Here is a 23,939-nt window from a genome sequence, read left to right as displayed (position 1 = left end):
GACTGCATGGCAGAATCCCAGGTTAACTAGGCTGTGTGTGCAAAGAAATGACCAACTTTCCTATTCCAGCTCAGAAACAGGAAAGAGATCTGTTTTCTCAAAGGATGGCCACCAAAATGCTTCTTTCCCTAAGGAACACATGAGAAACCTAACATCTGAATATTAGTAGAGATGCTAACCAAATGCTCATCAGAACATGCACATATCCAACATCTCAGGCTTTTGTAGAAATAATTACAAAATGTGAATTTGTGAATCACACAAATTACACATGATACTATCTTTAAATTCCTTTTGAGAAACAAATACTTTGAAAGAAAGGAAGTGAAGCCTCTGAAGGAGTATAAAAAGCATCAGGTGCTTTTGCACTTTAATGTGCTAAAAGCTTATCAAGTCTCTTTTTCAAAGAACAAGATCACTTGAAAGCCCACTGGTCAGTGAGCTATTAAACCCAAAAGGAGTTTGAGGAGCCCAGTGACTGAGTGGGCATTGCTCTCAGGTGCAGGCAGCCAATATTCAGCTGGACTCAGACTCAGACCTTCATTGTACCATTCAATTCTGCAGAATTAACTGTGCACATTTTGTAAAATTTTCCAAAAGCTGGAAAATAACTAAATTCCCCCCCCCCCCCCCCACCCAAGACAAAATGCAAAACAGAGATGAACTTTTTCTTTGGTAGCAGTTGCCAGCAGGATAATCTTATATGTGAGACCCAAGGCAGGAGAGGGTAGCAGACAGTTTCTTTGGAAAACAGGACAGCAATGAAGCAGCAGAAGAAACAGAAAGAAAGAGAAAGTATTTTCTCTCTGTATATTGCTGAGAAGCCTGTCTTTTGCACATAGCATTGGAAAATTTAAGAATTCCCTAATGAGAATGTGCTTAAACTGGGTAAGCCTACAGACACGTGAAATCACCACTAAAGACACTGTTCCCAACCATGTCATTAAAGAAAAGATGTGGTCTCCAACAAATGTCTTGGCTAAAGCTGCACTGGCTGCACAAAAGTTTGGAGATGGCACTAAGTGATAAGTCTGGGAACACAGAGCTAAAACATAGTTGCATTTATAGCATAAATATATTGCTCATAAATTGCTCTTTTCATAGCCAAAAGGAAATTTTTTGGTCCATTTATTTGTTTTCAAAAACAACTGAGTCCTCCCCTGTTATCACACAGCATGTGTCATGTGAAACAATCATTAAGTAGAGTATTTAAAAATAAGCATTTTGAACCATGTGTGTACTTTATTAAGACAGAAGTGGCACTCTGTCAATGTGTTGATTTCAATCCAGCAATGGGCAGCACCAAAGCACTCAGGATGTCTCTTCAGAAGCAACTTGACCAAAAAGAATAAAGGTTTCTAGTTGTTATTTTACCTCTGCCCCACAGCCTACCACTGCTTATATTTACTATCTTCGGTCTTTAGATGAGTTCCTCTTTAAATGAGTAATAAAGGCCTGCCTTTCTCCTCAAAATAATTCAAAACTGTGGAAATATTATTTTATTGGTAATTTTTTTCCTGTGCTGCAGAAATCCATTGGGGTGAATATTAAGAAATTCTGATTTCCTTTCAGAAAAAAAGGACAAAATTTGACCTTTTCAGTCTTATTAAATTGTACTCTGGTATCTCACCTCTTCCTAACCTTGTTTTCCCTGGCTGCCCACCTTCATATGGCTTTTCACTGGAGATGGTATTGTGGAACCAAAGCTCTGAATAGTTCACTACCTCAGAAATTTCTGCAGCCAAGTTTTGAGAAAGGCTGGTTTGGTGACATATACAGTGGAATGAAAATCACATATTACTGATGAGGATCTTTTTTTTACCTGGTGGCACCAGGAGATGTTTGCAGAGACTGACAGTGTCTGAATACTTATCTTTAACTGCAGGTATGCCTTGAAAAGTCTTGATTTTGTGTCAGCTTTGATTAAGCATGGCTTGTCTCTCTTACATGAGACTTTGTGACAGGTTTTCTGTCTTCCCAGCATGCTTGTTGTAGGTGTTCTCAAAACTTGGTGGCTCTGATCATCTCTTCCTTTATTCTTACTGGTAACATGGATGAAAATACTGCTCTTTTATTTTGTAAGGCACTAAGGAAAATGCTCATTTTCTGCTTAATAATTACAGGTGGAAACATCATATCCTACAGGGAAGAAATCTCAGTCCTTTGCTTCCAACATGTTTTCTTGCTATATTCCTGTATCACTCTTTTCTCCTGTCCAGGAAAGAGAAATGCTCAGGACAAGATGTTCAATCAGCTTGTTTATACCAGTGCCCACAAAGTTAAACTCATCAAAGCAGTTTCCCAGAAAAGTGCTAATGAAATGGAATGATGAACTACACGTGGCAACAGCAACAGCAATTCAGTAGTTTACTGTACATTAACCTTTTCATATTTGCCCTTCCCTTGTATAAAACTTTAGGAAAGAGAATGAGTAGAAGAAGCAATAAAAGTTTAACCAGACTTTAGTTTAGTATGAAAAAAGCTGTATAATTCTGATGAACTTCTGTGACAATCTCAGCAAGGAGATGCAACCCTGAGGGGCATTTTGCCTGACAGCTTGGGGGAAGGCAATGTTATGTTGTCTCTTCAGTAATGCCTTCCTGAACAGCAGCTTTTCCCAGCTCCACAACACCAGAGCATGGTGGATTGAACAAATGTGCCCCTCTCGGACCCCATGCCTCCTCTCTGGCTTGCCCAGACGTGATGAAGAATGCTTGCATGGGTGAGCTCTTGGCTGCCTACAAGGCTGCCAGGGTCTGCATGAGCTACAAATGTCCTGTGCTCTGACACCCAGGAGGGCAATCCTTGCTGGAGCTGCACACAGAGAGCAAGAGCATTGCTCCCAGCAGCTGGTCAGCTTCAGATGGCACCCTTGTTCTCCCCATTTTTGGCAGACACTTTCCCTGATTTCCAGACTGGGAAGTACTGGGAGGATGGTCGGCAGCCCACCCTCCAAGAATTCAAATAGCTGGCAGAACTGGTCCCCTGTGATGCCTTAGAGATGTGAGTTGAGCAGGGATGCAAGACCAAGAACGCTGCCTTTCCCTCCTATATTTCACCTTCAGGTTTTGCACAGTTTAAGGAGCAGGCATCAGCCCCCCACTCAACAGCAATCTGCATCATTTTACTGACTGCACTGGAGCTCAGGAACAGACCCAGGATTTAGCCCTGGCTTTTCCATCACTGTATCAGCTGACTCAGAATATTGACTTTAGTAGCTGCAGAACAGATTTATATGTATCTGTCTCCCCACTACAAATCAAAAGAGCAAACTGGGTTTGCACCCTGCAAAAACACAGCCTTATCCTGCTGAAGCCAATTCACAGAAAACACTGCATCAAATAAAATTAGGAGGCTGACAAAAATTATTTTGTACAGATGAAAGGTGGGTCTAGCAGTCTGTCTTTGATTTTGACTCAAATAAGGCATTTAAACTAAAAAAAAAAAAAAAAATCACATTTTCCTTTGAGCTTGCACTTTAATATTCCCTTCCTTCCTTAAATGAATGGAATTAATAAACGTGGCAATATGGGGAATTCAGATTTTGATGCTTTTCTCTGAAAGAAACGTAGACATGTGGCAAAGCACAAACAGAGGCAAAAGTTAAACCTTGGAGAGCCAATACCAGCCTTCTTCCTGCTCCTGGTAACTGGGATGCAGGAAGGAACTGCCTCCTTACACAGGTTGCACTTTTCAGGGGCTTCCACCCTGGACTCTGGTTGCTTGCTGGGAATAGACTTGCCAGTATTTTGCATCACTTTGTGGTGGATATGGACCGATGACTTTCAGGACATGATGCAAAATGCGGTTGCTATTTCCTCAGGCTACTGGAGATCAGTAAAGAGAGAGTGATGACTTGGATGTGATTAGACATCTCCTGTTTATCTCTCTGGCTACTTTTTTTTCTGATTATGAAGATAGGAGAATATTAGTTAATTTAATGTGCATCTGGAGCAGCTAGAGGTAAGGGCTTTGCCCAGCGGTGTGTCAATACACAGAAATGAAAAATATCAGGACTACGATGTATCACACAAACATAAAAACCATTTGACACACTGCAGGTCTGATCATTCAGTCCAGGCTTTCAACTTTACATACAGACATCTTTGTCTGTTTAAGTCACCATTATAGAAATTAAATGGGTGAGAGGGCTGATAATTGACTTTAACTCTCTTTCTGTGTGAGCTGCCTAGAGTGGCCTGGTAGCCAAATTGCTTATAAGCTTCTGTAGTTGTGAGAGCTGTCCCAGTAGGTTGCAAGATTTTAATTTAATCTCAGTCCTGGCCAGATAACTAATGGGAAGTGATCAACCAGTTAAAGATGTTTAATCACATGGAATACTCTGAAGTTATTTACAGCTATGTGGCACTGAGCTTCCTACCCTGGCACTTAGCTCTCCAAACATGTCCACTGTCCAAATCACCCGACTGCAGCAGATGGGTAAAACTGCCCAGTGCCCACCAATGACTCTGAAAAGCAACCTAGTCAAAGCCATCTGCTTTTGATCATTTTGGTTAGGGCTGGGTTACTTAAATCCTCTTGCTACATTGCCCAGTTTCAGAATTATGTGAGGCAGAATATATGTGTGGTGGCACTTACTCCATAATAAAAAATGTTCTGTTCTAACCCTCAAAACAGCTCCAGGAGTGCAAGCAAATGTACATGCATATACAAATAAATTATATGGAACTGCTCTGCAAGAGATCCATGGTCACCTGCCTCTTCCTCTTTCCACTGCCCCCATTTTGGTAGATATTTAGCTGCTGAACATTACCTCGAGACTTTGCTTCTGAAACAGAAACACCTTCCCTCTAATATTGCTGTTCCAGTCCACATCCAGCATGAAACAATGCAGATACAACACTTCCTTAAAATGTTACCCCCTACCTCCCTAAAAGATTAATAGAAGGCTTCTTTTGTTCAGAGAGGCAGTGCTAATATTTTCTTGTATCACACAGCACAAGCCCTACACCAAATCTGCACAATGGTGGACACAATTTTAAATAATCTCTTGTTTTTTTACCTGCTGTCAGTCAGCTGTTCAGCAGCACAGAGATTTGCACCAGGTTCAGAGGTGTTAGCTCTCCCCAGTCTAATTGGGGTGACTTGGCATCCTTTTCTGCTTTCTCCAAATCAATTCTTCAGAAAACGCACGGATGACTCAATGAGAACACCAAACCACATCCTGAGACTATTTGACCTGGCAATTAGCAAGCACCTCTGTGAGGAGTGATGGAAATACTTGTTTTCAAGAGTAAAGGATAAACCTCCACGCTGGTTAGTGAATAAAAAGGAAGTTGACAAATAAGATGCTATTAAGAAAAGGTTAAGGTAAGGTCTTCCTACGGAGAATTGAACTAGGAGCAAGTTTGAGGTTTGAACAAAAAGTGATGTGGGAAAAGAGAAAGTCATCTACAGAGAAGATTTATTTTAGTTCTCATATTTTAAATTCCTTCCATGCATGGAAAAAGGTTGAGACTTCTTCCTAAGGAAAAAAAGGCTACACCCAGGAACAATCAATGAAGAACAACAGAAAAATGCTTAAGAAAGGCTGAGTCAAAAGGAAGAAACAAACTTAGCATGTGAGGTCCCTATGGATTTTAAAATACAAGATTGCAGAAAACATGTCGTTGCAACTTAGGGAATCTTACCTTCATCTTCAAATGCCCTCCTTCCCCATCCACAAATTTCACAAAGTACATGCCTGCATTTTTTTTGCTAAATCCTTTTAAAATGTACAGCAGAGCCTTTCCAAGTCCCACAGAAAAATTCCAAATGTTGTACAGCAGCTGAGTGCAGAGCTTCCATTTAACTCTGCATTATGGACTCCTCATCCCCCATGGGGAGTTTAATATATGGTTTCAATTCCAAACCAGCATCACTTTAGGGACATCTTCTGCCTTTATTAATGCAGCCCAAGAGATGATACCCCTGTCTATTGAAAGCAGCTTTAATAAAAAAGAGTGTCTTTTCAATAAAAAAAACTAAACAATTAATTGGACACTTTTGAACACAGGTATATTGTACCCTCATCACAGGGTGTTAGCTCCTTGATTTTGAAACTGATAAATAGGGTGTCCTTGTATTCTTTAACCATCCTCCAGGGAAAGCAGTTTGTAAAGTGTAAAATTGCTCAGGCACAAATATTTATCACAGATCCAATAAGATTTTATGTGCCTTGTAACTACAATATTACATGTTTTATGCTCCTTCAATCTTTGCTTTAGACTACATCCAGTTTATTCAGTAGAGATAATTTCACAACCAGTGGAGATCTGTAAACAATATTTTGTTACAGCCCCATGAATGCTAGCTGCCATTATTTCCCCTGTAGCTTCAGTGGATCTTTATTCTTCCTGAACACACATTATTCATAGTCAAAAAATGCCTGATACAGAAGGCATAATTATCATAATTTTTATGGGATTTGTCATGTTTACATGGTTTTCAGTCCATTAGAGGCTAGCCACCATCATAATTTTAAGTACCTGGCTAGTTCATATTGTTCAGTAGGTGCTGCTTGTAGAACAGAACATCTTGTCCTTCTTTAAAAATATGGCACAGTGTCACAAAACCAAGGTATGCATAAAGATGGGCTCCATCCTGCCCCTTTGATATAAAGGCAGTTTATGGAGGTATTAAATATTGCAGCTTTATGTGTTCAGCTGATTTACTCCATGCAAATCAGTGCAAATCACCCATTGTCTGGGAAACATGGCTTCAGTACTTCTGTAGCTGCTGGAGTTAAGATACCCAGATCCAGGCTCCAGTCCTGGCTGGAGCAGAGGAGTTTTAAATTCATCCCACTGAGGCTGTGGGTATCTGAAAAGCCACCACTACTGGACCACTCCTTTCTCTCTGCTGTGCCAGCATGAAGGAGGAGCTGGAAATGGGAATTAATTTGACTCCAAAATGAAACCAGTGCAGTCAGGGCAGGGCAATGAGACATGTGCTGAAGTAGCCATGTTTCTGGCTGTTCAGCACAGGCTAACATGGACACATTCACCAGCCCAACAGGGAAACTGCTCCATCCCTTCCAGCATGGTGGGTAGGGGAAGGGTAGTCTGTGTTACTGCATGAGAGAAAGCTGATGCTTGACATTGCCCAATTGCCATTTTCTTCCATTCTTTTTCCTTAGAGTTTTATGCCTCTGTCAAGGCTGTATTTCTCCTTTTGAATCCTTGGACCTGCTAGCTCTCTTTCATCTTACCTATCATTTAGTTCATGGACTTTATCATATCCTAATGGCAATTATGAAATCAGGCAAGGTCACACAGCTGCACTGCTCCACATGGAGCCTTGGATAAGCCAGCTGAAACCTAGACCGAGGGTTGGAGAGGCTGCTTGTTTTATCCTTGCAAACTCAGTCAACATCATCTGTGCTCTGGCAATAGCTGTGTTAGCTCCCAGCTTCTGCTCCCTTCCCCACTCTCGTGGCTCCTGTGCTGCTTCAGCAGCCAGCTGAACAGAGCTCTCCCCCACTCTGGTTAGGAACAGAGGTATTTTCAGTTCAAACGACCTTTGTTTTATAACAAGGCAATAGCAAGTAGCATTTGCTTAGGTGAAGGTATCTTAACTGCCTCTGACAGGCTGTGCTGAGCAGATCATAAATAGGCCTGCCACAGCCTGTAGGCACAGGCACCATCTCTGTCTGACAAAGAGGCAGGGCACAAACCAAGCCAAGGCTGAGGCAGGCGAGGTATTACCCTGCTGCTGCTGCGAGCAAAGCACGAGCAGGGCCTTGATGTGTGTACAGATCTTGCTACTGAGCTGCAGAGCATCCCTGCTCTGGTAGTGCACATGACAGCTTCAGGGTCCTGCTCCCAGCCCCATAGCAAGAGATTTTTCCTTAATGTGTGTTTGACTTTCTGAGGAGCAAGTGTGGCTTTGGAACAGTGGTCAGCATGTCTGGATAGCAGGGTGCCCCGACACAGCAATCTGCAACTTACTTAAACATCCTACAGAGATGTTCTGCATTATTATTTATAAAGATGGCATGTTCAGGGTATTTCTAAAATAATCTGGAGACATTAATTCCCTTGCAAAGCATCCATTAACTGCAGGCTATTATAATAAATAAGTGGTGTAATTATCGGACTAATTGTCCAAAAAGCTAAAACAGTAATTTTAATGAATATTTCTGCTGCTGTCTTAGCCATCCCGCTCTGTCTGGAAGCCCAGCAGCATCACAGCTCCCTGGCAGAGGAGACCCCCACAGTTCCTTTTGCTTTGGGCTTTTCCCCCAGCCCTACTTTCTCAGCACACTCTCCACATGCCTGTCCTACGTGCTTCAACAGCACTTGTCCACCGTCAATAACTCAGCAGCAGCAGCAAGTGCATTTTTTCCTGTGGCCTTCTGCTGCTTCCCACATGCTACAGTCTGTTCTCCCTGGCTCTGCCTTCCTCAGCAGAGGGAAGAGGAGGCATTTCAAGCCAAAGAAAACTCATGGTATGGCTGTCCTGTAATCTGAGGTGGGTAGAAAGAACAAGCAATATTTCTCACCCTCTTTTTATGGCCATAGTCACCAGGCACTTCAGTTGCTATCTTGGCGTATGCTACTCAAAGAAGAGGTACTGAATGACTCAGGGGAGAATGATTTTTTATTGTCAAGTGATCCAGCACTATGACAAACAAAGCGCTTCCATCTTCTGTGATATTTGATTATTGGTTTCTTCCAAGTGTGCCCAACAGGGCCATATTAACTTGTAAAGAAAAGATGGTAAGACTTTCAAATTCACAGGGAGCAGGACAACTCAGTGGGAAGGGAAAGGAACACAGGGAAAAACAAAATGTAGAAGTGTTCTGCTGAAAGGCTTGGCAACCTGCCATAGCCACAGGAAAGTAGAGGAGATGAGGAAGAGGAACAGGTTTTAAATTGGAAGGGTCACAAAGCTGCAGATAGCCTGGATTTTTCATAAGATGCTGTCACTTGGTAAAGAAGATTGATGTTCCTAAGGTTCTTAGACAAATGTTGTTTAAGAAGAAAGTGAGTGAGATGTTAGACTGTATAACCTCAAGAGGTCCCTTCCACTCAGCACCTCTGTGGTTTAAAGAGCTGGATCACAAAGGACCAAAGACTTTTAGTCATACACAGGTATATGAGAGAAGGATGAGGACAGACATGGCAGAGGATGGAGAACAAACAAGAAAGTGATGGGTAGTTATTCCAAGCAAAAAAACTGAAAAGTAAAAACAGATCAGCCATGGAAACTTTTTGCAACTTTCCTCTTTCCTCCTGTTTTCAGAGGCAAGTCTACAGGCGACCTGTTATGTTATTTATTTAAAGATAGCAAAATACTCATGAATTGTCAGCAGATGAGCAATTGTGGAGGTATTCAGCTTCCTGTCTGATGTCAGGTGGCAAGGATTGCTCACCTTCCTCCTCTTTACTAAAATTAGTCATGAAGCTCCTGGTGACTTCACTGAAAAGTAGTCTCAGCTTTCAAACACCTGAAAATCTCTATCCTTCAATGACCTGGTAAACTTAAGGTATAAGGAACTATAGAAAGGAACTTTTTGAGTTTAGAAAGCATGAGGTATTTTTCAAAGAAAATATAACCAAAAGAAAGATTATTTCTTTCCTGTTGGGAAAAAGAAAATATCTTAAAACTCTATCCATCCACTGCTTCTTCTTCTTGTCTTAAAAGCAGTATTCCCTACCATCCAAACACACATAGAATGAGCAATTTATATTAATATTGGCACAGGATCCAACCCATAAATCCAAACTGAAATAGCTGGTTTCTGTTGGATATGTTCTGTTGGAAATTTCGGTATTTCCAAACACTTTAGTGAGACAGGAAGAAAACACCCAAAGATTTCCCCAGCAACCTTCATCCTTGCATCTAGTCCATCTATTCCAGCTACAGAGGTGACTCCACAGTTGACAGGTCAGGGACATTTTAGCTCATTGAGGCTTCTAATGGGGTGAAAGCAAACGGGATTGAAAAACCACATGAGATTACTGATCCATCAAATTCAATTCCCTGCAAATCTGAGGAGCTGAGCCTTGATAGCTCCTGTTTGTGACGCCTTCTTCAGACCTGAAGCAGGCTAGACACATCCTACACACACTGACTGGCATGACAACAAGTGGAGATCATATTATGGCATATTATGGTTTTGAGGGGAAGGAAAAATGCAATGCTGATTTCCATTTCTCTTCATCTCTGATGTTCCAGAACATACACATTCATATAGCCAAGTCCTCCAGTGTATCACTGGGCAAAAAACCAAGACTGAAAGGTTTTGCAAAGCCTGTTTTCACAATTATGTTCCTCCCTCAACACAGACGTGAGGATGGCCAAATTGAAACTGAAGGCTTCAGAGGTATTGCCAGGTCTAAAGAGTTGAATATATCTATTAAAACAAAACCCAATAATGAGTATTATTCAAATAAGCCTCCACAAAGAAAAAAAAAACACACCTCAAATCATATTAACCCTTAAAATAATTTGTTTCTGTTACTCAGAGAGAAGGAACATATTTTTACATTTCCTACTAAAAAAAAAGCTTGCTAAAATGCAGTATAAAACTTAAGGTAACACAGTCACTGTTGCCACTGGTGGTATCTGCAACTTGGTATAGAAATCTTCACTCTGTGCTATCTCAACTAAGGTTTCTTAACATTTTCCAATATAATAACTGGCTTTCTTTTTGAACATGGTCTCCTCTACAGGATTGGGTTCTGTTTATATTTTTGAAAAAAAAAACCCCATATTTTCAATGAGATAAAGGGTTTCAGCAGTGCCTTGGCAGCAACAGAGGCACTGAACTAGCGGGCAAGATCACTGCCTGCCCTGCTTGTATTTTTAGCAGGTTAGATTTGGTCTGACAGCACATAATGTTGTTGTTCCCAGCTCCTTGGCTGATTGCTTGACCTGGTTTCTAACCCAAGTAACCTTCCTGTGTCTCCCTCAAGCTGAACAGCAAGGACAGTATGCTCTGTGCCATCTATGCACACCGTGTGATCCATTTTGTCAGGCTAATAAATAAATATTTAGGGCAGAGATTTAACAAGGGACTGCTCATATTTTTTCCATATTGACCGGTCTCAAGACTACTTATTCAGAGATGTTATGAATACCACATCCATAATTTTTGTGCCATTGGGGATAAACTATCTGCTGTCACTTTTGCTAGAGGCTTGTGATACTAGTGGATTCATCAAGTGGTATTTGGCTGCATTTGCCTTCCATTTTGCATTGAATTTTTCATCATCTTTGTTCTTCAGAGGCAGAGACTTAGATCAATGTTCTTCCTGGACTGGACATGTGAGCATCTTTGAACAGCCTGTGCATAAAACCCTAAGCAACCTCCTGTCTCTGCATGTTGGGAGCATGGGGAACTCTAATATTTTCCCCAAACTTTGGGTATTTTTTTAGGCTGGTTTTGGTATTTTTTTTTTCCCTTTTTCCCTTCCCCCATTTTACTGGAAGTCAGGATATTGTGGGAAAGACTGGGGATGGAGACTGAAGCCAAGAGGACAAACAGCAGGGAGTTGGGGTAGATGAGAGGAGTGACTGGCAAAGCTGAGGATTGCTGTATCTTTCATAGATAAGACAAATAGAAGCAGCATCAAAGCTGTTAAGCTGCACATTATTCATTTTTTATATGCTGCTAGCAGTTACATCGAGCCCTTCTCATCACCTTCCATGTTTTTAATACCTTCTGGTAATGGGATAGCTCCCGATCACTCCCTTAACCTCTGCAGACCAGAAAAACAATATTCAGAATATGAAACCAGTGCAGTTTTCAATACGTAAAATTGATAAAATTGCAATAGGTAAATTTGATAAAATTAATTGATAAAAATAAAGTGCTTACAAAAAAAAAAAAAAAAAAGAAAAAAGAAAAAAGAAAAGAAAAGCAGTAAGGTGTTCCTGTCATTTCTTCCAAAGAAAGCAGAATTCCTTCAACAGGAGGAGGAAGTTCCATGTTACAAACACTCTGAGCCAGCACGAACTTCACTGCAACATTAGATAATGTAAGCTCAGATCTCTCAGCCTAAACAAATAAATGGCAATATTGAATAGACAGTCAAAGAATCATAGCTCTCAGGGAAACATTTTCTGTCTCAGATAATAAATCACAGGGAAAATATTAAAAATAAATAAGGACAATATTGAACTTTTACTCTTCTGCTTCCTTGCTATCCCAAGAAAACCAGGAGGAAGTTATCCCTCATGCAGTTCTGAAAACTAATTTGAGGTAGGAGGCAGCAGTGGCACCCATAGTTTAATCAGCCATATACTCCATGGAGCATTGCAGAAGTGGATGCTACAAACCCCAAGTTTTGGCTGAGATGATTCACTCATGCATTACTGCATTTTATCCTGTGTATCCAACTGATTTCAGCATGAAACTGGAATACTTCAAGGATGACTCAGACCCACTACTTTAGTTTCAGTGGAGATGGCATGAAGACATCTAGGAAAGGAAATTCACAATTTAAACTCCTCCTGTCCTTGGAGCAAAACATTGATTAAAAAATAAGGCTCTTTCTGAAGAGTTCTGATCAGACAGTAGAGGTTAATGACTAAAAAACATACCTTTAGAAAGCAGATTAAATGCAGCCTTTAGAAGGAAGTGTGCCATCTCATCCAGACATGATGGCAGGGTACAAACACAGCAAGATGATAGCAGGAACCTGACATTTTGAGTGTTGAAATAGGGGTGGTTTTGAAGCTGAAATTGGCATTAAGAGGCTCTGGAGTTTCAGCATTTTATGATCTCCAAGGAGCTGATGAAAGGGGATTTGAGAACCTGTTTCATTTCACTCTTGCCCTTCATTACATGGCATTAAATCATTCCACTAGTCATTTTCAGAAGTACCAAGAGAAAGATATTTGTGAGTAGAAAAAAATTCTTCCCTGAGAACAGCTCAGAAAAGCCCATTTCTTACCCCTACCCCTCTCTAGTGCTCTGTTTACACCAGTTCACAGGGCAGCAGAGCAACTTCTCTTAATTCCTGCCATCTGATGAACCTGAAGAACTAATGATCTCTCTTATCTTGTCTCGTAATAATTGTTTTGAACAGAATTAAGCCTGAGTAACTAAAGGTCTTCTATTTCTTAGAGGGTTTTGCCCTGTGTGGAACGATCTATTGCAGACTGCCTGAAACAAGCATTAATGTATAAACCCTGAAAACACAGGCATCAAACTGCATGAAAGCTCAGGCAGCAAGGAACTGCTTTGAAGCTCCAGCAGCTTGACAGCAGAAAAAAAACATTTTTGAAGTGACATTGCTGTTCCCTGGTGTGGCTTGCAGAGGAGAGCCATTGAAAAATTCTTGGCATTAGCACCACCTGTGTGGTCTTACTGATAGGAAGAGTTTTATCCTGATTTGGGGAAGGGAGAATTAGAATAGAGCTGCACCCAGCAGGAGTAGGTGCCTCCCAGTCTTGGCTGAAAAGTCAACATAGATGTTTCAGCAGAATCACGACCTGCCTGTTTCACTGAACACCACTTTGCCATGTTTGGCAAAAATATATCTTGTCAACAGGGGATAAAAAGGGGAAGAGGAGGAAGAAGCTACAGTTGGAGTCATACCATGAGGTGACTCATGGTATCTTCATCAGCTGCATTGTCTGGATCCTGTGGCTGAGCCCCAACACAGCAGGCACACAGTGAGCTCTGCTGGGAAGCCACACACCTCTGCAAGAGCACGGTGAGATTAAGCAGGATGGTTGTGCCCATGGAATCACTTGAGGCTAGTTGCAAAACCAGTTTATTCTCCTGACTGTTCACAGCCAGTTTCTCCCAAGGGAAAAAGCACTTAAGGAGCATATTTTATGCATCAGAGCCATTACGAAGTTGCAAGGGATGCAGGATACCCTCCATAAAAATCCTGGACAGTTTTTCAAAAGCCTGAATTGGGGAGCCAGCCTCTATTTCTTGAAGTAGGACAAAGCAGCCTTTTGCTCCCACAGTTACCAAAGTAACGCAATCAAAACCCTAGAGCTGAAATGAACCCTCATTTGTCAGTGACCTAAGAGACCAGATATCATAAACAACTCAAATCCCTCAGATAATTGTTTCTCTAACAGCAAGCAACAAGTGATGAGAAACTGGTAATAAATGCACACATTTCCACTTCTACTTGGAAAATAGCTCAGCAGAGAAAGACCAACACCAACTGCCTATGTGAAACCTGTGCTCTGAGCATGGCAGGAGCCCTTGAAGGTGGAAGATGACTGGAAAAGGAATAAACAACATAGAAAGTCCTCTCCATCACTGTATCTGCTTATCAGACCTGCTGGGATAATTCAGGGGTCTGTGTGACTTGCCGTAGGGGCTTCATGGCAGACTCCTCTGAGCTGACAGCTTAGTCTATGCATAGACTGTGCTGAAGAAAATCAATTACAGGGCTAATGATTATTGGCAAGGACAAAAATGAGCTAATGTCTTATCTGCGTGGGCTGCTGATTCATTACTGGCTCATACACCAAATATTTTAGGCCCAGGGAAAAGGTTCATAGAAACATCTTCAAAGAGCTGAGTTTGATTTTGCTGTATGCGATGCCCTCCATGCTGGACATGGTCATTTGGAAAGGTTAAGACATCCCATAGTTAGGGTTTAACATACAATGGGTACTCAGCTCTAGGACACCCTGATCAGACAGAGCAAACCCAGGGTGCTGCACACCTGCTCTTTAAAGTAATTGATGCTTTTATACTGTAACTCAATCTGTGTGGCTCTGTCCTCTGCTGACTGACCAGCTTGAGACTTTCCCTTCAGAGGTAAACAGCCTGAGGGCTTGGTAAAGGTCTTGTAGTCCCAATGTGTGGTCCAAAACAAGTCAGAAAATGTTTCAGCCAGCTACCAACACAACCAATGTAAAATAGAGATTGCTTTAGGGTACCAAAAAATCAAACTTTTGTCTTTAATTATCCATCAGCACCATTCCTTGCCCTCTTTTCCTGTAGCTCTGAAACAAATGCTATTTGACTTCATTAATACTGGAATGATGGACATTTACTGCATTTACACCTACCTCCACTGCAAACAAAGGAAGTCAGAGATTTAAAAGCATTCCTGTCAGATCAGTTGCAGGGTCTCTTGTCCCTGTTGCAACTCATAAATTTTAAAAGGGACAGTTCTCATCTCAGAAAGGCCCACACTTAAAAAAAAGAAAAAGAAAAAACTCCAGTACTCTGCAGGCACAATTAAGAATGCAGCAACACAATTGTGTTATGTAGTTAATGCTCCAAAGTGTACACTGCTTCGATTCTGACCTTTTAAAACTCCATTAAGCTATGTAAATACAGTATCAAGGAATGTGCACTGCTCACAAGCAGTTTGCAGCATGGCTTGGATGCCATACTGCCAGTGGGCTGACACTGATGAAGCCTCTTGATTGATCTGCACAGAACAGACCCGCCGTGGAAATTGTGTTGTGGCCCCCTCCCCCTTTATTGTAATATCTCTTTGACTTCATCCTGTGGGTCAGCCACACAACAGTGCAGAACCTCTTCCCAAATAGCTAACTTAGAAACTGAATTAACACATTTGCTATTAAAGCTTGGCTTGTTCCCACAGCCAGGAGAAGGACAAAGGAACAAAGGGATGCTTATGTACATCTCCCATGACATCGCAGCTTTTCCATGTTTAAATTATCTGCCTTCTGCTCTACTGTAGCAGCTCTTTATTTTGTTTCTTCACATACACATTTATCTGATGCATTAGGAAGAGTGAATAGTTTGGCAATCAAAGGACCAGATGCAGAAGTGGTCTTACGAAGCAGCTGAATTATTTCCTGCAGATAAATCACCTGGGCCATGACCTTTTCTACCCTCATTCACCCACCTAACTTCTATTGAAAATGCTCGCTGTTCCCAAATATTTACCAGATAATTGATGGCAAGGAAATAAACCAGCACTTCTCCCAGATTACCATCCTACCCTTGTTGCAACACAACAGTCTCAGTGATCAATTTATGTGTGCAGATTTTTAAAAGGGGAACAAAAATTCTCTTCAAACTTAACCATACAAAAACACTATCAGGAAGCCAAAGGGCCCAGGCTACACAGATTTCTTCACTCATCATGGGCTACAATGGGTTTCTTTTCAGGTCTTTTTGGTAGTATTTTAAGTTTCAGCATCCTTCCTGGGACAATAAACAAGTGAGGAATCTAAGCATCACATAAAAAAAATTTGATTTCCAGACCAATAGTTCAATGGCAAAATTGGACCCACAAGACTAAAAAGTTAATCTTTAATTAAGGAAAAAATATAAACCAAAACCAACCCTCTCTGAAAGTCTCCTCACAACAGGGAGGTTGACAAGATTTTTTAACAAAAAAATTTAAGCACCTTTTTTTTGCTTTCGGCAACATGCTTTGATGAAGCTGGAGGGGATATGAATCATATTTAGGCAGAGTCATATAGAAATACTCTTTGTGTGCAACGAGTGCATAACTGGACAAACTAAAGCTCCAGCAAGAATATGCTTGCACATAGGGTGAACTCAGCCTTTTATCAACCCTTCCCTGAGAATCCAGAACCAAGAAGTGTGAGACCTGAACTGCTTTCTGCGGCCTTACATTCAGCTCAGAGCTGGCAGCATAGGTGAAGCATAAATAGATGCTATCAGACCCTACCTGGCTGGGAGGAAACTGGTAAGGACACAATCTGCATTCATCCAGGTCTATATATTAAGTGTGATTTTGGCTGGTCTCTTCAGGATAGCAAACATGGAATGCAGCCTTTGCACCCATAACAGACCCAAGAGCCCCCCAGCACAACACCCCCCCACACCCTCTTTCTCTCTCTGACAGGTAGGAAAACATTGACAGTGTCATCCTAGAGGGGACCTCTGTTGGAGCAGTAGGGGAGTGGAAGAAATAAAAGCCAAATACACACAGAAAGCAGTGGCCAAAACAAGGTGGCATCAAAAAAGTTGTTCCTGTCAGGAATAGCACAACCTGCCTGCAGTGAACACAGCTGGGAGGACACGTGAGGGGAAGGAGAGGGAAACATTTCCAGTTTGGATGTGCTCCCAGGATTTTGAGTCATGACACATGCAGCTTGCCAAAAATTTTGCTCCTGCAAAGGCTAAAGAAGGGGAAGGTGAATAATTTTAGACATTTTCTCACATTATTTAAGCTCACAGCTGAATTTGGTTCAAGCTCTTGTGACTGAGAGGTAGAAGCCCCACTGCTGCTGCTGTAGCCATAAAAATCACAAAGCCCACCCAAGGTCCATCCAAGCCCAGCTCAGTCTTGTGGGGGCGTTTACACAAGGCTTTGCTTTCCAACACTGCCAAAATATGACCCAAGCAACACCAGAGGAGCAAGAGCTGAGAAATGCTTTATACAACCTTTTCTCACCTCCACCACTCAACTCTGTTAAAGCATTCTCACCAGCATTAGATGCCTGTGCTAGGGGCTTTGCAGAGCTCTTTGCTGACTACAACAGCCAGTGTAGTCTTAGGCACACCTTTAACACATTTCACAGTCACCCTATACCAACAGAAGCACTTCATCCAGTCCATACAAAGCTCCTGTAGCAAAGAGCTAGCAGCTCTTCTCACCCTCCCACTCAGACTGAGATCTAGCACACTCCTTTACTACCACAGAGCAGATACCACCTAACTTTTCTAGGCATCCTTCTTCCAGCTGCATAATCCTGTAGAGCCAACACCAGAAGCTGTCCTTGATTTAAGGGCTGCATTTCTTCATCCTGATAAAACCAGTGCTTCACCTATGGTAATGCCCTGCTGCTGCCCTAGTAATCTTTTTGGGCAAGTTTCTTCACTGATGCAAACCAGCGGAGCCACATTGAGCTCTGCTGGTTTTGTCAACTGAAGACATATTTCCTCTGGCTACACATTGCTCAGTGGCTCTCCCCTTTTATACTGGCGAGTTACAAAGCACTGTTTGCAATTATGCATTTCTATCACAATGTACAGATAGGATATTAGTCTTCTGAGGCTTTCCCTCAGTCCCCCCGCACTCCCTGCTCAGTCCTTGAAAAGGCCATTTGAGCATGCAATATTAATCATCTGCTGTGCAATAATCTTGGAAAAATGTAATATATTCTGGCAAATCACAGGGCCTCCAGGGGAGCTGCCTGTCTGTGAACAAGCAGCTCCCATCCATTACCAGGCAGTGACAAACGCAGCTCCCCACTTATTTGCCCCATCAACATGCAAACAGAGACTCAATTCAATTGTGAGAAATGGGAGGAAATGATCTGTATTAATAAATGGTGAGAGCATGAGATCATTCCATTTCAGAAAATAAGATCGAAACCACTGAACTCCCTTTGTTGTCTCATTTGATACCTTCCCCTTGCTGCTAATGCAGCATTGGGAGTAATTAAGCTTGTGACGAAGTTTCATAATGAAGTCACATCACTCAAAACAATTAAGACAAGAATTTTGTGCACATTGTCATCTGCCTTTACTAGTGTTTAAAGGTCAAAGAAACATTTCATTAGGAAAAAAAGAGGAGGTAAAAAAATAGATAAACTGTAGTTCACTCTGTGGGCTTGTCTGAGGACAATGAGTGCAAAGAATAAGGGTTCAAGCAAACAAACACACAGAATCCCACCCAGCTGGTTGGCAAATGCTGTGGAAACGACCTGCCATGCTCTGATTGTGTCTGAAAACTTTAATCAGAGGGTAGAACCTTCATATCCTTCCTGCTATGAGGAGATGTGCTGCCCTGGTCCCAGACTGCTTACGGTCTGATCACACCTGTAGACGATAAAAAGAGAGGTCAAAGAAGACTTCAGGAGTAGTAACCAGGTGAGGATTAGCAAGAAATGAACACACATAGCCCCACTGTTACTGAAATGAGAAAGCTCTTCCAGTAGGAAAAAAGTCACCAAAATGTAAACTCAATTGCACAAAAAATGCACCTAAAATTCTGCCAACTTCTCTGGTCCTCCCTCTCATTACATTTCTTGCTGGGAAGAGTGGTAAAAATACTATAATGTGAAACTTGTTCTCACCAGATTTTGCTTATTTGGTGACAGGTTTCAGCACAGATAAAAGAACCAGTGCTGGAATCCGACTTTAAAACAATTCCTCATCTGCCTTTATCAGCATACTTTAAAGAATGTAATTAGACTTCAGCAATAATACCCTCTTAATTATAGCTACAAGCCCCCTCAGATGGGGAGGAAAGCACATTCATCTTCACTGTTCCTGAAGTGCGCTAAGTGATGGGAAATAAGTGAATTTATGGAACTCTTACAAATTGCTGTCAGATGCACTCCTACTTATTCTTATTCAGTTGATTTTGTTTCTCTGGATGAATTTGAGAGAAATTTACTCTCAGGAGGAACAAAGTAGCTTTTTCTCTCAGACAGTCAGCCTGGATGTTTGATTAGATATAGTTATCACCTGGTGTTAATGAGCCAAGGGGAGGGAAATCAGGCTGGGAGAGGACACAGCTGGGGAAGTCTATTTTCAGGTGTGTAGCAGGCAGAACAAGCATCACATAAAAACATACATGTCTTTATCACTTTTTCTTAGGGTGCAAGGTGCTTTCAAGTCAGGATGCAGAAGATGACATTTCCAGGACTTGGAAGCAACGTGTTTTGGAGTGAATGTGATTCTGCTCACCAGGGCCAGGCAGTTTCTGAGCAGTGAAAATGCTCTCACCTGCATTATAGTTATTGTAATTTACCATTTCTTTATGCTGAGATCTCTTCTTGAGCTATTTGCAAAGGGCCTGCTGGGTGCACAGCCTGACCAGTCCAGATGTGCCATTTTAGGAGTCTTCTCTCACAAGAACATTGCTGCCATCTCAGCCTACATCTCCAAACTGGAGAGGAGAGGCTGGGAACAAGTCACCGCCATCAGGGCTGATCTCCATTTTCAAAGACAGTGTAATCAATGCTCCATTGCTTGTATCTGGCAGTGAGAGCAGGCAGACATTTTTTTGCAGAACACTTTTTCCTCAGCAGAGAATAACAGTTTTTAAAATAAAAACATTTCATAGGAGGATGTCAATTTTAGGAGGGTTTTTTTGGTTTTTTTTTTTTTTTTGACAGGAAAATGTTTAAATGAGCCATTTCTATTTTCTTGTTTGGTTTTGAAAAGGCATGAATGTTTCATTTCACTAATGTGAATGTATTTTGTTTCTACTTTTCCAGCTCTATTTGTTTCAGCTTGCATGGCATCATAAAAAGAATGATAATATTGAATTTACACACCTCCTTCATTACATGTATCCAGCATATAATTTTGCTAATGAATGATACAATTCAACCATTATAAAAATGAAATATTTTTTAATTATTGAATGAGATATTTCCATACTACTTGAGGGAACAGCATAGAACCCCTCTTGATGAATAATTTCTGAAAGTTCAGAATTCATTTTTACCAGCATTTTTGGTTTGTGACCTTTCTGTGAAAGCCACTACTTCTGCCAGTGGAAGGTGAACTGTCTCTCTCAGGTCAGTTTGAACCCAACAGATTGTATCACTGCCTGGATTTTTCCCATCATGGATTGACTTCTAGGACTCCCTCAACAGAGGATTTGCCTTCTCCTCCTCAGTGTGTACATATGATCTATGAGATACCAGCTGAAATTTAGGGGACACGAGCACAAATACAGAAAAGGGGTTGAACAAGGATCCATCCAATATGTTGCTGCTCCTCCTGCTGTGTCCCTAAAAATCAAAGCTGCTCTGATTGAGGTACCTATTTAGTGGATTTGTAACATGGGAAAACTTCCAATTCAGGGGCATTAATTATTCAAAATTAATAAAATGAAGATAAATACATTCATCAGCTGACTGTTCAGTGCAAAATGTGATGAAACAAAATTTTTCTCCTCACTAATAAAATGAAATCAGAAAGATACTTGAGATAGTAACATGAGATTCCACAGTAATATCAGCAGATATGTACACAAAAGGGGAAGAGGTACACAGCTCCTGGTGGTTTGAATTAATTCTTTTAGCTGTGCTAACTTCAAATTGAGGGAAGACAGTAGCCCATGCTTTGGAAATGCTGATAAGCTTTTACTGTTTTCAGTCTTTTTCACTAACTACTGCAAAAATAAAAGCCCTTTTCTCAGTAATATCCTGACCTTTTACTTTATGACTGCATTTTGATTACGCACAATATTGTCCTGTAAAATTGCATTTCCTAATCAATAAGAACCACTAAAATAATTTCAAAGTATCATTTGAATCCAGCCCTAATTTGATTTCACCCAGCATCAGCTTAAGTATGCCACTTAACATGCAATTTCATTCCAAAAATTTGGTCTGTCAAAATAGCATTCTGGAGGACTACTTTTACTGACTGTACCTCAGTAATCTTGCATCACAGAGTGCTCCCTTTACAAGTGAAAGGATTCCTTTCCCTCAGCTGCTTCCCTTGGTAGCAGTCTGGTCCTGGTGAATAATTTGTTTGTTCCTTTTCACACATCAAAGTGAGTAATGAATTTCCACCAAGTCTCACAGACTGCTTCTAATTGCCTCGTGAATGCAATCACTGGCATGTTCTAGGATGCTGGTTCCCTCTACATTAGATCAGGAATACCCTCTGCTTTCCTCCACAATCCTGCTTTTAACTTCCTTGATCTGACTTCCAGGGCTGGAAAGGGAGGCTCTTGCCATCCACATCTCCCTAGGGATGGGAGCAGCTGGTCCCATGGTTAAAGCCTGGCCTTCAGGAAGTTAATGTCAATGTCACCTCTGCTGAGGCACCAGCCAGGAGCATAACAAATCTGCTGGTGATGTGTGATTCCTGGTGTGTTGGTTGATAGGACAGGATCAGGAGCCTCCACGGTCAAAATCAGAAGTGCTTCAGCTGATTTGCAGTGTGCTCAATCAGTAATGTATACACCAGAAGCATCCACTGCACTCTCCCATAGCTTTGTTCATGCTCTGGAGCTAATGGGAGCAGCAAAAGGCATGTCAGGGTCTGAAATAAGCCTCTGGCTTTAAATGATTTTGCACCAAGGACAGATAACCTGACCCAGCTTCTCTTTCCTTGGTGTTTCAGGGGAAGCTAATGATTCTGAGCACCTCAATTTTTGGACATCAGACTTGATGCCATCCTCAAAGGGAATGGAAAAGAGAAAGAGCAGAGCACACGTCTCCAAACATTAGACCTCTTTGAGGCATTTTGTTTTCTGTTTCAACAACCGCTTCTCACTTTCAAAAGACTCAGCTATGTTTTTTGACAAAGTCATTTTTCAGTGTAGCACTGCATTAAAAAAGCAAAAGAAAAATATGAACATCTAGGATGTTCAGAAATCTTTTATCATGTCTAATAATAAACCAAGGATTAGTTTTCTTGTCATTCAGCTAAATATTTTGAATTGCAAAAGTTTCTAGCTGAATTTGTTTTCATGTAGCTTTAAAAACACAACCCAGATACCTCTTTGGAATGCACAGGTGAGCAACTGACATTTTCTAACCTGATTGCAATTATTTTGGAACACATTTTTTACTGTAATTAATTATAGCATGGGTCAAAACCAGAGAGACTCTAGAGAACCATCACCCCTCTAAATTCTCCACTATGCAAATGTAATTTATTTTGCATTTCACTTTTTGTTTTGATTGGTTCGTTGGTTTGGTTTGGTTACTCTCTTCCTGCATTAAGCAACTTTGAAGAATGGCTGAATGCAAAAAACAAAAAAGGGAAATATTCCCTTTTAAAAGGGAAATATTCTTTCCAAATCTACAGAAATCCCTGTGCAGGTGAGGTGCCCATTTGGGTATGTAAGAGTAATCTCATTAAAGAGGATTAGAGTTAAAAAGCACTCTCTTACTGTCCCAAGTAGGTGCAGCATCAGTGTGGGCGCTCCTCATTTGTTTATGTGCAAAGTAAAACAGGTTAGCTTTTTTTAGCTGTGTTGCTGTAATACCTCTTCCTGAGGTGTCCTGTTTCCAAAATGGATCTTTACATGACCTGGCTTTTGGTGTTGTAATTCTTGACCCTGCTTCCCCTCACCTGCTGTATCAGCTTGCTCTGGGAATTCAGCAGCAGTCTCATCCAAAAGTCACCTCCACTACTTTGTGTACGGGTTATTGCTGCCAGTCTTTGACAGAGGGGGAAAAATCAATGGACCACAAACTCACACTCACCAGGAATTCTGCACCATCCTAGGGCTATATTGCTTGACTCACGATGGCATAACCTTTTTTCTCTGGGCAACCTGGTCCAGTGCTTCACTGTCCTTTGATTAGTACCTTTCCTCTTGAAAAGCCTCCAGAAGTTGGATACAATTTTTCCCTGTTTTAGTCAGTCTTTTTTTGATCCATTTGGCCTTCTGGACTGCTTCTTAAGCATTTGGTTCATAAACTTTCAGTGTCACGGGGAAAATATGACAAATTCTTTATCCCTCAATGCTCTTCTGCCCTGACCAGATATCTTTTTTAAAGTCTACCTTTGCACAGCTGGAAAATGTGAGCTTTGGGCAGAATTGGTTAGCCTGGCCTACATGGTGTAAAGGTGAGCCTAGAAGAATATGAGTAGCACCTTTCTTCGTGGGAAAATTTACTATCAAAAACCCCCTAATGCTGTGCAAATAAGCTCACTTTACACAGGTTTGCTGAGAGGGAAAAAACTCATAATTGTAAATTCTATAATTTTAATGTTGTCAAACCCAAATGTCAGTTTTCCTTCTGAAAAGCATTTCATGCTGCGTTCTATAATACTGTCTTTATCTTTTAATAATATTGATGAAGCAAACAAAATTTCCACTATTTTGTTATTTTCTTTCTTTGGTTTTGTCTATTTTCCTGAGCTCAGACAAGCCTTTTCAGCATTTTCTCTCAAGGAGAATTTTCAAATAGTCAGCTTTAGGTCTTGACTAAAAAAAAGGTGGATGTCAATAATGTCAGAATCCTGTCCTCCTCAAGGAGGAGCTCACTAGAGCAGTGCATCACATGATTATTTGGTCTCCCTTGCCTTTAAAAGATATTAGTCTATTAATTTTAGGTCAGCTCATCATTTC

The sequence above is a fragment of the Haemorhous mexicanus genome, chromosome 4, assembly GCF_027477595.1.
Source record: "Haemorhous mexicanus isolate bHaeMex1 chromosome 4, bHaeMex1.pri, whole genome shotgun sequence".
NCBI lineage: Eukaryota > Metazoa > Chordata > Aves > Passeriformes > Fringillidae > Haemorhous > Haemorhous mexicanus.
Note: the sequence above shows the minus strand (reverse complement) of the source record.